The sequence below is a fragment of the Alligator sinensis genome, unplaced genomic scaffold (assembly GCF_000455745.1).
Source record: "Alligator sinensis unplaced genomic scaffold, ASM45574v1 scaffold919_1, whole genome shotgun sequence".
Classification (NCBI taxonomy): Eukaryota; Metazoa; Chordata; order Crocodylia; family Alligatoridae; genus Alligator; species Alligator sinensis.
In genome coordinates this window covers 447,187-466,529 of record NW_005842191.1, presented here as the reverse complement: position 1 = coordinate 466,529, position 19,343 = coordinate 447,187, and the positions used below count along the sequence as shown (strand labels likewise).

The 19,343-nt window shown below is 47.3% G+C and overlaps 2 protein-coding genes across 4 annotated transcripts in view; one reads left to right on the top strand and one right to left on the bottom strand.

The window, feature by feature from the left end:
• Positions 1–247, bottom strand: part of HIGD1B (HIG1 hypoxia inducible domain family member 1B) — a 7,773-nt gene extending 7,526 nt beyond the window's left edge. Inside the window, exon 1 of one of the 2 annotated variants that reach the window (XM_025207336.1) lies at positions 135–247. The gene's annotated coding sequence lies outside the window, so the exon portion shown is untranslated. The remainder of the gene's footprint in view (positions 1–134) is intronic. The other variant, XM_006026400.2, reaches the window with a different exon arrangement.
• A 1,671-nt stretch (positions 248–1,918) lies between these two features.
• Positions 1,919–19,343, top strand: part of GJC1 (gap junction protein gamma 1) — a 54,888-nt gene continuing 37,463 nt past the window's right edge. Inside the window, exon 1 of one of the 2 annotated variants that reach the window (XM_025207332.1) lies at positions 1,919–1,975. The gene's annotated coding sequence lies outside the window, so the exon portion shown is untranslated. Of the gene's footprint in view, positions 1,976–19,182; positions 19,300–19,343 lie in introns of those variants that run through there. The other variant, XM_025207328.1, reaches the window with a different exon arrangement.

The following is a 19,343-nucleotide window of genomic DNA, read 5'->3' as shown; positions in this document are numbered from 1 at the left end:
CTTTCCCACCCAGCTTTGAACTCACTGTGAGAGACTCCGCTCCTTAGGTACTTAGGTCCCAGCTGGTTTGCAGCTGGAAGGAGCTGTGCCCTGAAGCATGCACTGCCAGGATCTGTGGGGCTGGGAGTACTTACCCATCTCTTTTTTTCCGCTGCAGAACCTGGTGCCAGAGCTAGTGGGCAGGCAAACAGGTAAGGACACATGCTGTAGTTCTAGCTCAGTCTCCCCTGCACCGGCAAGTGGCAGGCTGCTGTATTTGCATTCTGCCATGCCTAATCCACATGCTCCTAAGTTTCCTGAGTCTGGGCGGAGGCCAGGCACTGCCTCTCTAGGCAGGCTCTTGGGGTGCATATGGTCTTTCCAGTATCCCCTTTTCAGAGATGATACCTTGCAATCCAAATGCCAAGGCTCTGGAGACTGCAAAGTCCCCCAGACTTCCCAGTCACCTAATTCTACCCTCTCGCAGACCTCAGCTGGGTGGGAACACCAGTTTACTTCTTTTACACAACTTCTGGGTCACAGTGGAAGCAAAGAGACAAAGGCTTTGTATAGGTCCAGATAGACAACCTCTCTTTGCTTCAGTCCAAACAAGAGATATATACAGAACAAAATGGTAAAACCCATGCACACCACTCCCTGCCTCTCTTTAATATCCCTCCCAAGTACCCTTTGGGATTTGGTCACAGTGCTCCAGGACATCCAGGATCCACCTCCTTTAGCTCCTTCCCACCAATCCTGGAGAATCTCTCCTAACTCTCTGCAGTCAGTGTCATTCTGCTCCCTCTAAAAACTGACCCAGGATAGCCCCATCCTTCTATGTCTAGCTGACACTCCTGAAGTCTCTCAGCAAGTGACTCATTGTCTGGGTACCAGCCCACTTGGGAAATGAGTGTTCTTGGTTTGGTCATGCAGGTTGTTCATTCCCTAGGGAGACCTATTCAAGTGCCAGTGGGAGCATCTACATGTGCATATTAATGCAAAGCAACAAACTCCAGTGCATATGACACCAGAGTTAATTGCTCCTGGGTACCATGCCTACATGTGTGCCTGGGACCACAGCATGTTGAGCTGAGTCAGAGCAGCCCCAGCTGGTAGAGGATCCAGGGGGTCAGCCTGCCAGCTGGGGGCTGCTCCGGTCCAGCTCAATGTGCTGTGGAAGGACTAGCTGGGGCACAAGGGTGTTCCAGTACGGGGCTAGACGGCAGGCAGCCCACGCACTGAAGCACCCTCATGCCCCAGCCAGACCCATCAGCATCTATACGTGCATCTCAGTGCACTAAATAATGCCACCGCAGGATAGTACTTGTGTTTATTAGGGCATTTATTAGGTTTCCTGTGGCTTAATAGGTCTGCACATGTAGATGCTGAAATGTTTATTGCACAGCTAATTAGGCAACTCCTCAGTAAATGTGTTGTGTAGATGTGCCCAGTGAGATTTAACAGCCTATTCCCCACACCCAGAGTGCACAAGCCCAGTGGCAGCATGTTCCTTTCTCCCAGCAAATGTCTGTGTAAAGAAGTTCTTGAGGCCAAGGAACAAGTAGCTTATGATTAAACAGACAAACCAAGTCACACATGACAGTAATACCGCCATCTCCCACATCCTGCACAGCAGAGAATCTCCTGTGGAAAGGGATGCTCTGGAGCATTGCTAATCCGGCCGCATTATTCAGGGACCCCCATGGCAGTGTCAGGGGCACTCTGGGGTTCTTTGAGCAGGATGCTTGAATGGGACAGTTTAGTGCAATTCCCCTACATTCCCCTAGGGCTTTCCCTCATTGTGCCTCTGCCCACAGTTGGCAAAGGGTGCTTGCACCAGGACAGAGAGATGGGAGAGAAGGGAGGAAGGAAGAGGCGCGTGGGAGCTTGTGATGTTCCACTTCGTTAAACTAATTGGTCTTTTTGTACATTCAAGACCACACACTGTTTTCCTGAGGGTTGTGTCATTTCCCCTGGAGCATGTTAAACCACTCTGGTAAGTGCACACATGTGTCCTTTGTTTAACAGCTGGTGGGATGCTGGGAACACGGTAGGAAGGAGCAGGCTCCTGGTCTCCTGGTACAGCTGGGACTCAGGGCAGTGGATTCACAGGGACAGGCCCTGAGCCACTTTTTGATCACACACTGCACTAGCCTTGGTAATGCACGTGGCTGAAGCTTACAGCTGGGCCTAGTGAGTTCATTCCTCTAGCCAGCTAGTACCACCATCACTAGAGAATCTGTGATGTAAACTCACAGGGCCCTGGTCACTTAGATAACATCTTGCATGTAACATTTCATGGGACCAACCAATAATTATTCTCCTGATTGATCTACAGCAGATAGAACCTAAATCAAGGCCCCCTATTCCATGGGCTGCTTAGACACAGAGTGAGATATGAGCCCTCCCCAAAGAGTACACAGTCTGACAAGATGCAGGGCAGGAAAAAAGAAGCTTCCCTACCCTTGTTCTACTGATGGGAAATTGAGGCTCAGAGACATTAAATGACTTGCCAGGGTCTCACCAGGAGTCTGTGGCAGAGCCTAGAACAGCTTTTTACACTATTCCAGTGCCTTACCCACAAAGCCACCCTGTCTTATATAGGGTACCCTGCATATAGTAGCCAGGCTGTCTATAGCTTCACCCATCCTACTTTACAGGGGCAGACTGTACAGACAGCACATCCTTTGAGTCACATGTGAGGCTGGGTGTGAGCCATCCATGTGATAAATGCATTTATTTTAGGACTGTGACTGCATCTCTCCCTGGGACCTTTTCTATCTCCTAAGTCTGGGAACAGCTAGTTCCTCCTTCCCCTCAAAATGTGGCATTTCTGCCCCCCACCCTTACCAGCTAATGTGCCTCCCTGCCCAAGCTGGACATCGAAATACCTGACGTTCAAGGGCTTGGTCTGGCCTTACCCCCACAGATGTGGCCAACTGACATATTCATGGTCACAGAGCTTTATGCTGAAGGGAGATGAGATGATCTCACCTTCACCTCTAACCCTGATAGGGTCTGAGCTTTCAACATTGCCCCATATTCAGGCCTACGAAAGCCATTCTAGTGATGGCCCCTTTTGAAAGTATCTTCTTTTGGGCACCCAAAGTCATTAGCTGCTTTGGAAAATCAGAACCTGTGTTTTTTAATGTGCTCAGATTTCATGATCGCAGAAGCCTGTGAGCGCTAAGATACAGAACTGCCTGTACATGGGATGTGCCGCACCCAGGGCACGACAACCTTGCAAAGAACCTGAAAGACCCTTAGATCAATGGAGCTATGGAAGAGTGAAAGCAGCTCAGAAAGGGGCAGTGGGGGAATGTCTCAGCTGATGTGGCCAGCTGGCTGGATCTCTCTCAGAGCTTACTATCCACAGAGGGTTTTGATAGCCTCACGGCTTCCTTGTAAGGGCTGGTCCCAGAGGCCAAGCTGATGGATTCTGTATCCCTCTAACATGGTGGCTAGGGAGGACAGCATGAGTTGGGGAGAGAGAATAACAGGAACACAGCTTGCTTTCCACTGCATGGTCTCAAAGCACTTTATAGAGAAGAATGTATTAAGCTTCAACATGTTCACCCTGCTTCAAGTAGGAAGACAAATACCATGATCACTGTTTTATGGTGATGGGGAAACAGAGGTGTTGTTAGGCAGGCACTTGGCTGAATTAGAAAAACTACTCCCCTATCTTGCCTGCTTTCCAGAGGGGTGGAATAGAGTGATAAGCCTGGAAGGATGTGAATTTGAGACTGGGATTTTCCAATTAGTTTAATGAAGTTTCATGGAGATTCATGGCCTGGAAGAGAAAGTTGGGTTCCTGAATCCTTTGGGGATAGGAGAAGGTCTGAGCCTTGGAGTCTGGTTCCCATTGGATGTGATCAAGGGCAAGTGGCTGTAAGGAGCCTTTGCAGCAGTGTAACCATTTCTGTGCACAAATCAAGGGCACCTCCAAAAATCCAGGTTATTGCAGCACCCATCCTCCTCTTCATCAGCAGAAGCAGCAATGGGATGGCTGCAAAGCATTTGCCATGTGTTAAAGGGGACTGGAAGCTCACACCCAGCCCAGCATAGACTACCCTTGTCCCCAAAAAGGCATTGACTGAGCAGTGGAGAGGGAGGAGTGAAACTTGGAATGCTACCAGAGTGTCAGAAAGCCTTATCATTAGCTGCCATGTCTGGTGAGGACAACGCATCAAGGGTGATGGGGGATAAGAACTGAGACTGAACCCTAGGACACAGACCCATTGTTAGACTGGAGAAACCAAGCTTGGTGACATGTTGCTAATGAGGTACAAGAAGTGTTTGGCTCATCTAATAGGAAGGCTGCATTCATTACTGCTAATAAACCACCCTCAGAGCTGGAAGCTGTGACACAATGAATTAAAAAAGGCAGGACCAAGGAAACTATAAAGCACTCCAAGGTCCCGAAAATGTGCTGACAGGGTGCTAATGAGGGCCCTGGGACACTGAAGCTAACAGGAAGGGAGTGCTGGGCTGGTTCCATGATCTCCTTCCCAAAACTGAGTTTAAATTCACTTTGAAACAGCCTCTCTCCTTAGTGCACATCAATGCTGGCCCAGCTCTACAAGACTGGCTACAAACACATGCCTGGCTTCTGAGCTACACTCATGCCCCCTTTGGGTTTAGCCTTTGTCAGTGTCTGTACTGACATGCCTTGGAAATTACTGCTCCAGATACCTCTCTCTGGCCATGTCTACACAAGACAATGACTGTGTAGCAGCTCATTACTACTGTGCAGTAGCATTACATGGCAGGAAGTGTAACGCAACACTACTGTGCAGTAGTAATGAGCTACTGCACAGTCAGTGTCACCTATAAGCAGTCTGGTGATGCCGCTATGCAGTAACTCTGGTTACTGTGCAGTGATTTAGTACGTGTTTATACGTCTTGTGTAGACACAGCCACTGAGCATTGACAAAAAATATTTGGGAGGGATATGAAGGAGACCTTTAAAAGTTTCATTCATCCAGTCAGGGAGCAGAAAGGAGAGAAAGTGACAAATGACAGCCTGCAAAGAGACAAGAGTCTAAGTAACCTGCTTAAGAGATGGAAATGGTTAGGTACCACCCAGAAAAGAGTCACAAAGAACAGCAATCCAGATAAGTTTGCAACCAGAAAAAGGGGCTGTGTCTCAGCAAAGACATCCACCCTGTCTAGCACTACAACAGACCCTAAGGGCCTACCCACAATAGGGTGTCTGTTCAGAGTTTATCCAAGTAGATGCTTGAATATTGATAATCCCAGTTACTAAAAGGCCACTCTTCCTTCATATTCACTGAGCATACTACAACTGCTCTGTTTTGTCAATTTGGTTATTGCACAAATAGCCTACTGGATCTTAAGGCCAATAGTGGCCATTAAGTCATCCAGCCTGGCTTCCAAAAAGGTGCTAGGTCTGGATCTGAAGACGCCATGAGCTAGAGAATCCATCACTTTATTCAGGTTGGTTCCTAGTTCATTCCAGAGGTTAACGGTGGGCGCCGTGTCTAGCATCTATCTTGATGCTTTGCTTGTAAATGTTCATCTTCACTATGAGGGCTGCCATATCTTTCCCTCTGCTCAAGGCCAAACAGCGACAGGGCCTGGATCATCTGACTCCCACTGTGAACTGGATGGCATTTTCTCACAAAAATGCAGAGAAAGGAGCAATTAGCATATGGAGCAACACAGAGTAAATACAGAGGTTCCTACAGATGTCAGGGCTGGAATGCACAGTGCGCTAGAATGGGTTGCACCATGCTGTGGGAGACTGTGGTGAGTGACCCAGGTGATATAGAAGGAGGAATAGAGTGCCTGGAAGCAAAGGGAGCAGGCACCTTAGCTGTAGCTGATGGTAGGAAGCTGGTAACAGTTTTACCCTAGTGTGGCATGAGGGCAAAGTTTAGCTGGAACCAGTGCCCTGGGTACTACATAACAAAGCAAACAGGAAGGATGGTCTCACAGTAGGAGATTAGACCTCTGGCCCAGGCTTCCTGTGCTTTGTGGGTGAGTCTTCCTGTGCCCCACCTGTACAACAGAGATGTTGCCTACTGTATAGGGCTGTAGATTCAGCCTTAATGCATCAGTCCTGCCAAGGGCTTGGAGACTCTAGAAGGGAGAGGGGTACAAAAGGGTAAACCACAGCTGTGGGGAAGCAGAAAAGCTGTCTAGGGAATCACAGTATCCTGAACCTTCCCACAAGGCTTCAGAAAGGAGAATTAGAGTTTCTGGAGTCCAGAACAAAAGCTTCTTAGCAATAACAATATGACACCCAGTTAGCATACTGGAACCCTCCTCCCAGGGTCCCAGTATGATATATCTTCTTCTCTGATATAGTACAGCAGTGCTTCCCTGGGACCAGGCCCTTCTATGGGGATGGGCACTGCGGGGTGCTGGGCAAAGGGCTCTGCTCAGGGACCCTATCTATAGAAAGAAGAAAGGTTATTTAGGAGCTGTGGGGTGCCAGTGCTTTACTGCAGCTAGCTCTGGATCAGAGCATCCTTGGAGCCCCCATGGAACCTTCCTCAGGAAAGCAGCAAGGCCCTGGCACCTCTGCTTTGTCTCCTGCTCCATGTTATCACGCAGTCATGTTGCCCGAGCCCCCGTGGCTATAGCTTCCCAGCCCATGTCAGTTTTCTCACTGTCAGCCAGTGACATGAAAAAGCAATAGATGCAATTGGCAGCTGGGAGCAGGCTAAGCCTTGTAGCAAGATGCTGGCATCCCAGGGATTTGATTTCTAACCTGTAGGTGAGGGACATGCAGACAATGTGCGCCTCAAAGAGGAAAATGGGGCTGGAGGGCACGGGGGATCTTCATGCGTCTCTCCCACTTCCTCAGCCTCATTGCACTTGGTTGCTCAGTGGTTAACAGCTGGAGTGCTGTGTTCATGGCAGAGAAGGACCTTGGGGCGGAGCATGTTATAGCACAGTGTTGGCTTCTTTTAGACTTCCCCCTCCCAGCCATACAGGATAGGATAAGAGAAGGCACAAATGCAAAAGAATATGCAATGAAGATACTGGTGCATCCTGACATGAGCCACTGAGGAGCCTGAGCTGTGGGGACAGAATCCTGGGCCACCTCTCCAGTGGCCACATCTGGCATAGACATGGAAAAGAAGAGCACCACCCTCTCCCCTCCCCAAAACCCTGCCGACCACCAACCCCCCTTCTCCCCCCCCACCCTCCCAAGGTAATTGATTGCCTTTTGGTTTTGTTTTATTTGACAATCGGCACTCTAGGTTGTGCCGTCAGCTGGTTGTGTTCATGGGTGACCCCTGTGTTCACAGCCTTGCTGGAGCAAGGGAAGCAGATCTGATAGCAGCCCCAAGCCCTCAGTGCAATCTGTGGAGCTGTGCTATATATAGGTCTCTTGGAAATCACAGCAGAGAAAGTGGGAAAAAAGAAAGAAAAAAAGTGCTGCTTCAGTCTGTGTCATGGTGGCTAGCACCAGGCTTTTCCCGGTTGCTGGACCTCCATTGGCCTTCCTCACAAACCACCCTGAGCCTCACTCACTGCACAAAGGAGATAGGCATTCTTGACTGAAGGGACTATACTTGAGAGGCAGGCTGGAGGTTTTGGGATTTGGATTATCCCAGTTTTTGGAAGGAAAGGGTGCGGTGCTCTAGTTGTTACAGCAGGGCCTGGGGCCCAGGACTCTTGGGTACTATTGCTAGGCTTTAGGAGTAAGGAGAGTAATGATGTGCTGCAGTTTATGGAGTTGGGGAGCTGCATTTGGGTTTTGGTGGAAGAAATCTACTGTGTGGATGCATTTGAAAGAAGGGTGGCTGTGTAAGTGCATAGGTCTCTTGAATGAGCAGTGGAATGGCCTAGGCTGAGAGGCAAGAAGGAGGAAATGGCCTAATGAATCCATGTTCTGCCTGCATGATGGCCTCAGGCAAATGTCTGTAGATGGCCTATCGGGGCATACAAGGGATCAGGCAGGGAGCTCCCAGACATCCTCTCATGGCACCCGTGGCAGAGGCCTGGGGAGAGATTTTCATGTTCTTCTGGAGCACTGATCTATTTGCAGGATCTATTTGGATCAGGTACTGGGATGAGCAGGCCTGTGTCTTGTGATTCCCATGTGGCCTTGGTGTATGCATTAACTTGTTTCCTTCCAGCCATCCACTGTGGTGAGCTGATCAGGGAGCTGTTCTTTCTTAATTGCTGCTGCTGCTGCTGCTGCTAGTTACTCCAAGCCCTGGGCCCTCATGGTAGGTTTCCCAGCTGAGAATGGGTCTAAGACATACACCTACAACAGTTTTAGTAACAGGAAAAAACATACCCAGGCCTAATTATTAGATAAAAGATGTTAAATTCCTTCCAATAAAAGATCTGAAGTGAATAATTTCACAGCTTTGCTTTCATTGCTTAGTCCAAGACACATCCTTTCTGCTAGAATCTCAACAGTAGGGTGCAAGCCTGAACCATTAGTGAGCTCTACCCTGCCGTCCTCCTGCAAGCACAGCTCCCTCTTGCAGACTGTGGGGTCTTCACCTGCACAGATTTGATTGTAGGACGGAGTCCTGCAGTTGGATCCTCAGAGCCGTGCAAAGTCTGTTGAGGCTCCAGGCTGGTGCTACGGTCTGCCCTGGTAGGTGTGTGTGGAACGAATGTATTGTAGCAAAGCAGGTTGTATTCAGTAATGTTTTTCATTAAACAGCTCAGAGAGGTGCTGGAGAAACTTTTGGGCACAAAATGCTTTTCCTCAGGTTTGGGAAAGCAGCAGATACAGCCTAAGATAAAGTAGAACAATTATTTTTGTTTAACCCTGTTATGAAATTAAAGTGGTCACTTAAGAAGGGAAGTGGTCAGTAAACCTGTAAAGCAAAGAACAATTAGCAGAAGTAGTTACAGACTAAGTAGAGATCTATTCGATAAGCTTAATTATTTCAAAGAATAATACCACCCAAAAGGTAAGAGAGTCATTGTTACCAGTGGAGCTTAGAGATGCTAGCAGAAGGGACAGGTAAATCTTAAGAAGTCATAAAAGTCATTGTCTGTGCTAAGCCCATGGCTTTTGTTCCCTGGACCATCTTCTCTGAAGGTATTGTATTAGTTTCCCTTGATAACCTGGATGGCAAGGTCAGAAAAAGAGTGGTTGTCCTGTGAAAAGTGTTCTCCCACTGGTAGGTGGGTGTTTCTGTCCTTTATCACACAAAAGGGAGGGCAGGGTGGCACCTTGGAGTGCCTGTACATGAGCGCATAATTACAGCATGTTGGAGAAGACACAATTCATCAAGTCTGCTGGAGTGTGGTAATTATCATGCTCCAGCAGACTCTTGTGTCTCGTGTATCAGTGTCCCCATGCTTCAAAATGGCAGCAGGGAAGCTTGAACTAAAGCTTGTCGAACAAGCTTTAGTTCAAGCACCCCTGCCACCATTTTTAAGAGCCGGGATGCTGATACACAAGATGCTGTGGTGCTTTAATTAGTGGCTCTCGGAGCTACTCTAATTAAAGTGCTACCCCTCCCAACACTGGGAGCATGTGTAAAAGTGCCCTTGGAGGCTGATTTAGAGAGGCATGAGCTTTCATAGGCAACAACGTACTTCATCAGATGCTAGCATCTGTCTGATTTCAGGCTAATATGTCCTTTACCATTTTTTTGAGAGTTTATTCTGGAGCATAGTGGTTGTTAATTTTCCATTAGGGTTTTTGATGCATTGGATGAGGCATATAACATTTTGTGAAAATCCAAAATCCATATGTATTGTGGAGGACATTTCATGAGCTGAGAGCCTCCCTGGCAAAAGATTGCTCTCTTGTTCTTTGTTGAAAAGCATGGGGTGAGATTTTCACAAGGTCTCAGTGGTAACCTAACTGTGCTCTACTGAGTTCAATGCAAGTTTTGCCGTTTGCTTCACAAAGAGTAGACTCGGATCAGATCTGAGTGTTTGAAAATCCATGTATGGTAGCTGTTCGCTCTCTCTGCTTCTGCAGCAGGCAGGAGGAATCTGAGTGAGTTCCACACGTGGAATGTGGCTAAAATGCAGCTCTTTTCAACGGCTGCGAACAAAAGTTTCTCCAGCTGCAATATGCTCTCAGATATATTCTCTTCTGCTCTGAGCTTCCACATGTTTCAATGGTAACCAAATGCAAGTGTTCTTTATACTTACAAAGGGGTGTTATATTAAATAAAAGTGATTTTTCTGGTTCAGTTACAAAGCAAGTTCCAGAGCATCAGAACCTAAATTATTTCTTCCTCACCAACCAGGTAGCATTTTGAGGCATAAAATACTGTTTAAAAATATATTTTGCCTTGAAGGGGAAATGAAATGTTACACAGGAGAAACCATCCAGCCAGCCTAAATTTGCCTGCTGAAGGAGACTGGGAGATTTAAATTTCTCTTCAATTTCTCCAAGCATGCTTCTTTGCTGCACTAACATTACAAGCAAATCTGTTTTAAGTATCTGATGTTTAGCCCATATCAATCACATTTAAATTGGAAAGAAGGTATACTTGACTCATTGGAACAGATGACCCAGGAAGCTGGTAGGCAGGTCTCACCATATGTGAGCTAACTAATAAATAACTTATGTGCACTAATAAATAACACATGTGCAGTACCATTCTGGGAGTGTGTACAGAAGTTGCGGTTTTTTTCGCCATTTAAAGGGCTTTATTGCTATGACTTAACAGACATGCAAAACAGGTACAGCATTTTAAATTAACCCTTGTTAAATGAGGTATTAAATTTGAAGCGCTGTATTTTACAGTACTTTAGCAACCTACAGCGCTTTAAATAACTTTTGTACACTGGCCAAATTTCTGACCAGTGGAGAAGACCCAGGAGGCTGTAGAGTGCCCCCTGCTGCGTACCCTGGAAAGTGCAAGGAGGCTGAGAGTCCTCCCTTTCCCCAACACTGTCATTCTGTCATGTTTAAGAGAACTGTAACTTTATCGTACTATAAAAGTGCTCTAAATTACAGTGCTTTAAAACATGCATGGGGCACTTCTGTACACACCCCTAGTGTGGACTACAGTAGGATGTAGTTTTTGCATATATTAGCATGTCAAGGCAAATACTATGATGAGGGATTCTAAGGATGATCCTCACCAGCAAACATTTTCTCCTGGTGAAGAGGAGTCCTCAATCACAATCACACCTCTTTCTCGCTCTCTCTCTCTGTCAAGAACATTCTCCAGTTTGACCATCTGTTTTTGGGCTGAACTTTGGAGGCTCTGTAGCCTGCACTGGACATAAGGTCTAGCTGAATGATAATCACATGTTCTCCAGACATTCATACCACTCCAGTTTATCCCACTCCAGAGCTAGAGCCTGCTGCTGCTAGATAGATCCTCCAAAGACAGAGGCTTGCAGTCTGTAAGTTAGAGCTCAGCATGCTGGATGTATATTAGGAACTGCCGAGAGCCAAGTAAAGTGATGGGAACTGTTAAACCCCACACATGTCCTCTTGCAGAAACAGTGAGCAGTCACAGCAGGCCAAAGACCATGGATCTGTCCTAGGATCCAACCTTATGCAAAGATTAAGCAGTGCCTTGTGGTCACCCAGGCACAGGATGCTGGCAGAGCAATGCACCCAAGGTGCAGCACACAGGCAAAAACCTAGGCTGAATCTAACCCAACATGTCCAGACAACTCCCTTCCCTTGCTTTAGAAACCAGGAACAGCTGGGAAAAGCTCTTTGGCCCAACTAGAAATGCCCCACCCATCCCTTCTGAGTGGGTTGTTTGAGCTGCTGTCTCCTGCCAGTGCTGTAAACTGATTGAGAACAGCACCTTTTGCTTCATTTGCGTCTAGCCACTGCCTGGTGCTGCCAGCTTCCCTATGGCACAAGCCACCACTTAGGATCTGTCCTCACCCAGAAGTGACTACAGTGTAGTGCAGACATACTCAAGATAGCTTTAAGCTAACTAGTTTTGTTGCTGGGAGGCATCTAGCTGTGGCAGCACAGAGCTCAGCAAAGACTGGTTTACCCTACTGACTGTGGCATCCTTTTGGTCCCTGAAGGAAAAGTGGCATCTGGAGGGCTGTAGACCTCCAAATAAGTTTTGTGATTAATGCAGCAGTGAACCCAGTAACTGTGTTGGGGCCACTAAGGAAAAGTCTGAGCTGTAAGCAAGCCACCCAAGGCAGAAAAACTGGAAGAGAATAGAGTTCTCAAGCAGTGTCCTAACCCTACAAGTTTCATACAAGCTCCTGGTGGATGTCCCCCAGTTCCCCAGGCAGAGGTCAACAGAGGAATAGCTGCATGCATGCACACACATGGTGAGTACTGAGTAGCTGTTTGTCACAGCCCAACCTACTCTCACAGTGCTTCCACAGGGCAATCCCCTAAAATGGGGGTCGGCAACCTGTGACCACAGGGCAGTGGTGTCCCACCAACCGATTCCATCTGGCACACAAAGCCAGGAGACTGGCAGCAATTCAGTGGCAGGAAAAACAGCAACTGGGTCAGAAGCTCATCAATGGCAATTTGTCAGTGGGTAAAGCGGCGATGGCTGGGTCACAAGCAGTGCCCTGACTTCAGAGTGAACTGCACTAATTTTGACTAGCTGCTTCTAAATGGTTTCTGACCCCTACCCTAAAGGCATTGCTGTAGCAGAGCTGCAAACCACAAGCCACAGCTCACTAGAAATCACTTTGAGCAGGGTCAACTCAAATTCAAAGGAACAATGTACAAACCACAGCTTTCAGCACAGCCTGTTAAATGGTTTTCTCTCCTAATATTTAATAAGAGTTTGCCACCCAGCTGTTATTTACAATGAACCTTTGGAAGCCAGAAAATGGAACCTGCTTCCTTGCTCAAATGTTCCTCTCCTCCTATCTCATAAGCATTTGTTAAGCATCAAGGATGCTGTTGGTGCTGTTTGGAAACACAGCTGTCCTTCTGCTAATTTGTTATTGCAGTGTTGTTCAGTAGTGCTGCACTGCCCTCGCTGGTTTGTTATTGTAGGGTCTCTCACCAGTGCTATTACAGCAGGGATTCTCTCCTGCTGGTTAATAGGCTCTTCAGATCTTTTTTCACTTCCTTCTGCAGTTTTTGGGGGCAGCCTTGCTACCACTGTCAAAATTTTATTGCAAGCCTTGCAGCAGTTGGTGTGTTTCATAGAAGCCAAGCATCCTTCTTGTGACCATTATAAATACTGTCTAGAGACAAATGTGTATTGGTCAAGATCTTTTTTAGAAATAAAACACTACAAAATGAATTATTATTATTATTGTTGTTACTATTACTACTATTATTATTATATTCATTTCTGTAGCAACTTACATCCAGGGGACACAAATATTAATATGTGAAGCTTAACATTTGAGTGTGTTACATCACTATTACATATGGAAAAAATAAAAGAACATTAATGGAATGTTCTGGGTTCAGGTCAGAGGAGAGAGCAACAAGGTTAATGTCATGATGGGGGTCTGCTATAGACCACCAGACCAGGAGGAAGTGGTGGATGAAGCTTTCTTCAAACAGCTAGCGGAAGTTTCCCGGTCACAGGCCCTGGTTCTCATGGGGGACTTCAATCACCCTGACATCTGCTAGGAGGGCAATACAGGAAGGTTTTGGAGAGTGTTGGGAACAACCTCCTGGTTCAAGTGCTGGAGTGGCCAAGTAGGGGCCGTGCTCTTCTTGACCTGCTGCTCTCAAACAGGGAAGAATTGGTGGGGAATGTGGTAGCAGATAGCAACTTGGGCAGCAGTGACCATGAGATGCTTGAGTTCAGGATCCCAAGGAAAGGAAGGATGGAGAGCAGCAGAGTACGGACCCTGGACTTCAGTAAAGCAGACTCTGACTCACTCAGGGAACTCATGGGCAGGATCCCCTGGAAAGCCAGTCCAAGGGGAAGAGAAGTCCAGGAAAGTTGGCTCTACTTTAAAGAAGCCTTACTGCAAGTGCAGGAACAAACCATCCCGATGCGCAGAAAGACTAGCAAGTATGGCAAAAGACCAGCTTGGCTTAGTAGGAACTCTTCAATAAACTAAATCACAAAAAGGAAGCTTATAAGAGGTAGAAACTTGGACAAACAACTAGGGAAGAGCATAAGAGTATTGCTCAGGCATACAGGGATGAAGTCAGGAAGGCCAAAGTGCAATTGGAGTTGCAGCTAGCAAGGGATGTGAAGGGTAACAAGAAGGGTTTCTACAAGCAGGAGGAGGATTAGGGAAAGTTTGGGTCCCTAACTGAATAGGGGAGGCAACTTTGTGACAGAGGATGCAGAAAACACTGAAGTACTCAGTGCCTTTTTTGCCTCAGTCTTCACAGGCAAGGTCAGCTCCCAGTGTTGCCCTGGCCAGCACAGTTTGGGAAGGAGGTGAGCAGCCCTCCGTGGGGAAAGAACAGGTTAGAGACTACTTAGAAAAGCTGGACATGTACAAGTCTATGGGGCCAGATGGGATGTACTCAAGTGTGTTGAGGGAGTTGGCTGATGTGATTGCAGAGCCACTGGCCATCATCTTTGAAAACTCATGGCGATCAGGAGAGGTCCTGGATGACTGGAAAAGGGCAAACATAGTGCCCATCTTTAAGAAAGGGAAGAAGGAGGGTCCAGAGAACTACAGACCAGTCAGCTCAGTCTTTGGAAACATCATGGAGCAGATCCTCAAGGAATCCATTTCTAACCACTTGGAGGAGAAAAAGGTGATTAGGAACTGTCAGCATGGATTCACCAGGGGCAAGTCATGCCTGACCAACCTGATTGCCTTATATGATGAGGTGACTGACTGTGGATGAGGGGAAGATTGGTGGATGTGGAATACCTTCATTTTAGCAAAGCTTTTGATACTGTCTCCTATAACATTCTCGCAGGCAAGCTAAGGAAGTATAGGATGAATGGACTGTAAGATGAAAACTAGCTGGAGCACTGGACTCAGAGAGTAGTAATCAACGGCTTGATGTCCAGCTGGCAGCAGGTATCAAGTGGCATGCCCTAGGGGTAAGTCCTGGGGTCAGTTTTGTTCAATGTCTTCATCAATGACCTGGAAGATGGCATAGAGTGGACCCTCAGCAAGTTTGCAGATGACACCAAGCTGTGGGGAGTAGTAGATACGCTGGAGGGTAGGGCTAGGATTCAGAGTGACTAGACAAATTGAAGGATTGGGCCAAAAGAGATCTCATGAGGCTCAATAAAGACAAGTGCAAAGTCCTGCACTTTGGATGGAACAATCCCATGCACCGGTACAGGCTGGGGGCTGACTGGCTGGGCAGCAGCTCTGCAGAAAAGGACCTGGGGGTTACAGCAGAAAATAAGCTGAATATGAGCCAGCAGTGTGCCCTTGTTGCAAAGAAGGCTAATGGCATACTGGGCTGCATCAGTAGGAACATTGTTAGCAGGTCAAGGAAAGTGATTATTCCCCTCTGTTCAGCACTGGTGAGGCCACAGTTTTGGGCCCCCCACTACAGAAAGGATGTGCATAAATTGAAGAGAGTCCAGCAGGGGCAACAAAAATGGTTCAGGTGCTGGGGGACATGACTTATGAGGAGAGGCTGAGGGAGCTGGACTTATTTAGTCTAGAGAAGAGATGACTGAAGGGGGATTTAATAGCAGCTTTCAACTACCCGAAAGGGGGTTTGAAAGAGGATGGAGCTAGACTGTTCTCAGTGGTGGGAGATGAAAGAACAAACAGCAAGTCTCAAGTTGCAGCAAGGGAAGTTTAGGTTAGATATTAGGAAGAATTTTCTCACTGGGTGGGTAGTAAAACACTGGAACAGGCTACTCAGAGAAGTGGTGGAATCTCCATCCTTGGAGGTTTTCAAGACCCAGCTGGACCAAGCCTTGGCTTGAATGATCTAGTTGGGGCTGGTCCTGCTTTGAGCAGGAGGTTGGACTAAATGATCTCCTGAGGGCCCTTTCAATCCTAATTTTCTATGATTGTATGATTATGAAGATCGTAAAGTCATGGATTAAATAGGAAATGCCAGGATTAAGGTTGCCTGTACATTTTTAATTACACAATCACATCCCATTTTTCATTCAAAACTGCTGCATCTTTTAGTGCACAGTATGGGCCAGCTCTGGGGCTGGATGAAAGCTGTGTAGAATTGACTTCTGTTGGACCTCTCTGCTTCATGTTCTGTGTAAGTCTGGGCAACTGCTTGCTTAATAAAAAAAAAAAAGCAAACTGAAAAAAATCCCTAAACATTCAATAACATGACATAATGTCATCAGCAGGTTTGGTACCTTTGAATCACAGAGACTTCATCCACTTGAGCTAATCAAGTAACTGATAGCAGTGGTAGCTTGTTATCCTCTGTGTGGACCAGCACCAGTGGGGGATGGGACACTTTGCCAGGGTGTTTCACAGATATCTGATGACAGCAGAGGGATTGTGAGACTCAAGGACCCTATGCTCAGGTCCAGAATCTGGAAGTGGGGCTGTTCCGCACCCACAGATTCTTCCACCTCTTCCCCCTAGGACAATGATTCTCAACCAGGGTACTGCAGAATCCCAGGGTGCCTTGAGATCCTTCAAGGATGCCATGGAGTACCATACAAAGTTAGCACTGTTAGGTTTACAAATATGATTCACAAGATAAACCCAGAGATTTCCACTAGATATTCATAGTTGTGGTCTTTCTGAGTTGTTTGCAACAGATTGCAAGTTAAAAGCTGGCATCTTCCAAGGGGTCCTCAAATCTATCCAGGGGTGCCTTGAGTCTAAAGAGGTTGAGAACCACTGCCCTAGAATAACTAGTTTTGTCCTGCCTCTCCCCCTGTCTCAGCCGTGTCTCATCACAGTCCTTGCTTCCTGGTCCCATTCTCCTCACCAGCTCAGGACAAGTCTTCACTCCTTAGGCCTCTCATCCTACTCTCCTTATTCAGATAGTTGCCTGGCTCCTCATTTTCTTTTACTCTGCCATCCACCTAGTGCCTCCTAGTTTTTCTTTTGTCCTTCTCTTGCTCCCAGTCTCCCCACAAAACAGTTATAGTTTCCCTCTTTCACCTTCCAGCCTCTCACCCCAGTTTCTGCTTCTCCGTCTGTCATGGTGGGCTCCTTGTTCCAATCTACTTTGCCTCTTCTGCACATCCAAGTCTTGTCTCCTCTGCGTTTGAATCTATTGGCTTCCTCCCTTACTCCACATAGATCCATCAGGAAGGGCACTGGAGAAATGGTCTCCCTGCTCCCAGCTTGGGTGCCCAGACCCACACCTGACAAGGCATGGCTCACAACAGATCTGAGCTTCTAGTTTAGGGCAAGCCTTACTCAGCCAGGGGCTAGTATCTGCCTAGCCCAGATGGAATCTTTGAGGAATTTGTTCGCTAAAATCAAAGTCATCTCTGCAGAGCACATGCAAACTGCAAGAGCCTTTAACCTTGATTAACTGTCAGTAGTTTTTCACAGGGACAAAACAGGTAATATTCCTGATGAAAGTCCTGATCCCCAGGAACCAAATCCTTTAAAATTAAAGGCACTCTAAATAATACTCTTATATTATTATTGCTGCTTCACACTTTGTCACCAAAGTATCCTGAGAAGCCAGAAGCTCTTGTGGAATTCATGCTTTTCAAAATACGTTATAGATCGGGGAGCAGGATAGGGAGATACAGCACTCGCTTGCCCCAGTGCTGCCTGTCGGGATCCATACTGCTGCCCACTCCCCCTACCGTGCCATTAGACTCAGACCCATCGCAGCTGCTGCTGGCTCTGCAGATCTGGTCCAGGAGGAACTTCCATAATCCAGATCTGGCCTCGGGCCCAGGATGAGTTTGACACTCCTGATCTAGTCTAACCCCCTGTCTGAGGCAGGGATCATCCCGATCCAAACTATCCTATAGAAATCCATTGTCTAACTGGTTAACAAAACTATACCATCAACCCTGACAAAAAGCAAGACAGCACCCTAATATGCTACACACAGGCAGAGCAGGGGGACCATCGTAGCCAACATCCTCCTAGTGGAAAGGTTGTTAAAATATGCTCCAGACATCCTAGGTAGAGGGCCATCCCCCCCCCACTGCAAAGGAAGACAAAAATGCCCACAGTCTACATCCATCTGACCACAGGGTAAAATTCCTTCCTGACCCCAAATATGATGATTGGTCTGACCCAGAGCCAAGGGGCAGGACTCTCTAACCAGGAACCTCTGGGTTTAAATCCCAGCAGAAGCACTGGCATGTCCTAGTCAAAATCTCCAGCTGTGGCTGTAGCTGTAGCCAATACCCAATGATTCTGAGAAAGTCTTAAAAGAAAAACCCTGATGCATGTAGTAGCAGGAGGGGAAAAAAATCCCCTCCCAGCTGCACACGGTAACCAGGAAAGCCCAGAAGCATGGGAAAAACCCACAGCAGAACATAGCCAGGGGTTCTCAAGCTTTTTTTAGACTTCCTCATTCGACCCTCAGAAAATGCCAGCTCTTACTTTTCACTTCTTTTTTGACTACAGAAAAATAAGGGAGCAATCCTTCTGTTGCCAAGGGCTCAGAAAGACTGCAAGAAATCTTAACAGCACAGATTTTTATTGGCAATCTTCAGGTTTACTTTTACACGTCCTGCTTGTGTAAGCCTTGCAGGGCTAACACCATGGTGAATCTTGAGGCAGACAAGGTTCCTTGGGTGAATCTGATATCTTTTATTAGACCAACCCAAATAGTTGGAAAATAATTATTAAGCAAGCTTTCGGGTTCAAAAACCCTTTGTCAGGTCTAATCAAAGATATCAGGTTCACCCGAGGAACCTTGTCTGCCCATGTCCTTAGACCAACACGGCTACAACCTACACGTCTGTAACTGGGGACCCCCCCACGGCCCCCCCCCCCCCCCCCCCCCAGCTGAGAATCAGAGTGGCTGCTATAGATCCTCCCAGACCTATCCCTCCACTGATGGAGAGTCCACACCTTTAGGGTGTGGTGGGGGTTTCTGCTTTCAGCTGAAGGGCTTGGAAACCAAGGCATCTAGAATTTCCATCTGAAACCCAGTTTCTGTTCTCTGCTGAAGGGCTTGGAAGGCACGAAGCTGAAGTTGGGTCTTTCTTCCCGGCCCCTTTCTCAAAGCTAATCTTTACACAACAAAAAGGTTGTTCGGACATGCTAAAAAGCTAGAAGTTCATCCGAAATGTATTATGAAAAATGTACTGAGCTTTGGGCCAGACACCGCCCTGCTCAGATTTTTTCCGGTGGTGCAGGCTCGTGGGCTGGGGCGCCCTGAGGAGGAATGTACCCCATGACCCCAGCCTAATCTCAGGGCTCCATAAATGAGCTTCTTTTCCATTTTCTTATTAGTCAATCTTCATTTCTGACGAACTCTTTAGCCACGTCTAACTCTTTGCTAACAACCTTTCCCTGTGTAAAGATGAGCTTTTGAAAAGGAACCGGGAAAAGGCACCAACTTCAGCCTCGGCCCCTGCCCTCTCCGCTCTGAAGGTGGCTGCTCCCAGCGGAAGGGCTCGGCGGGGGGGGGGGCGCGG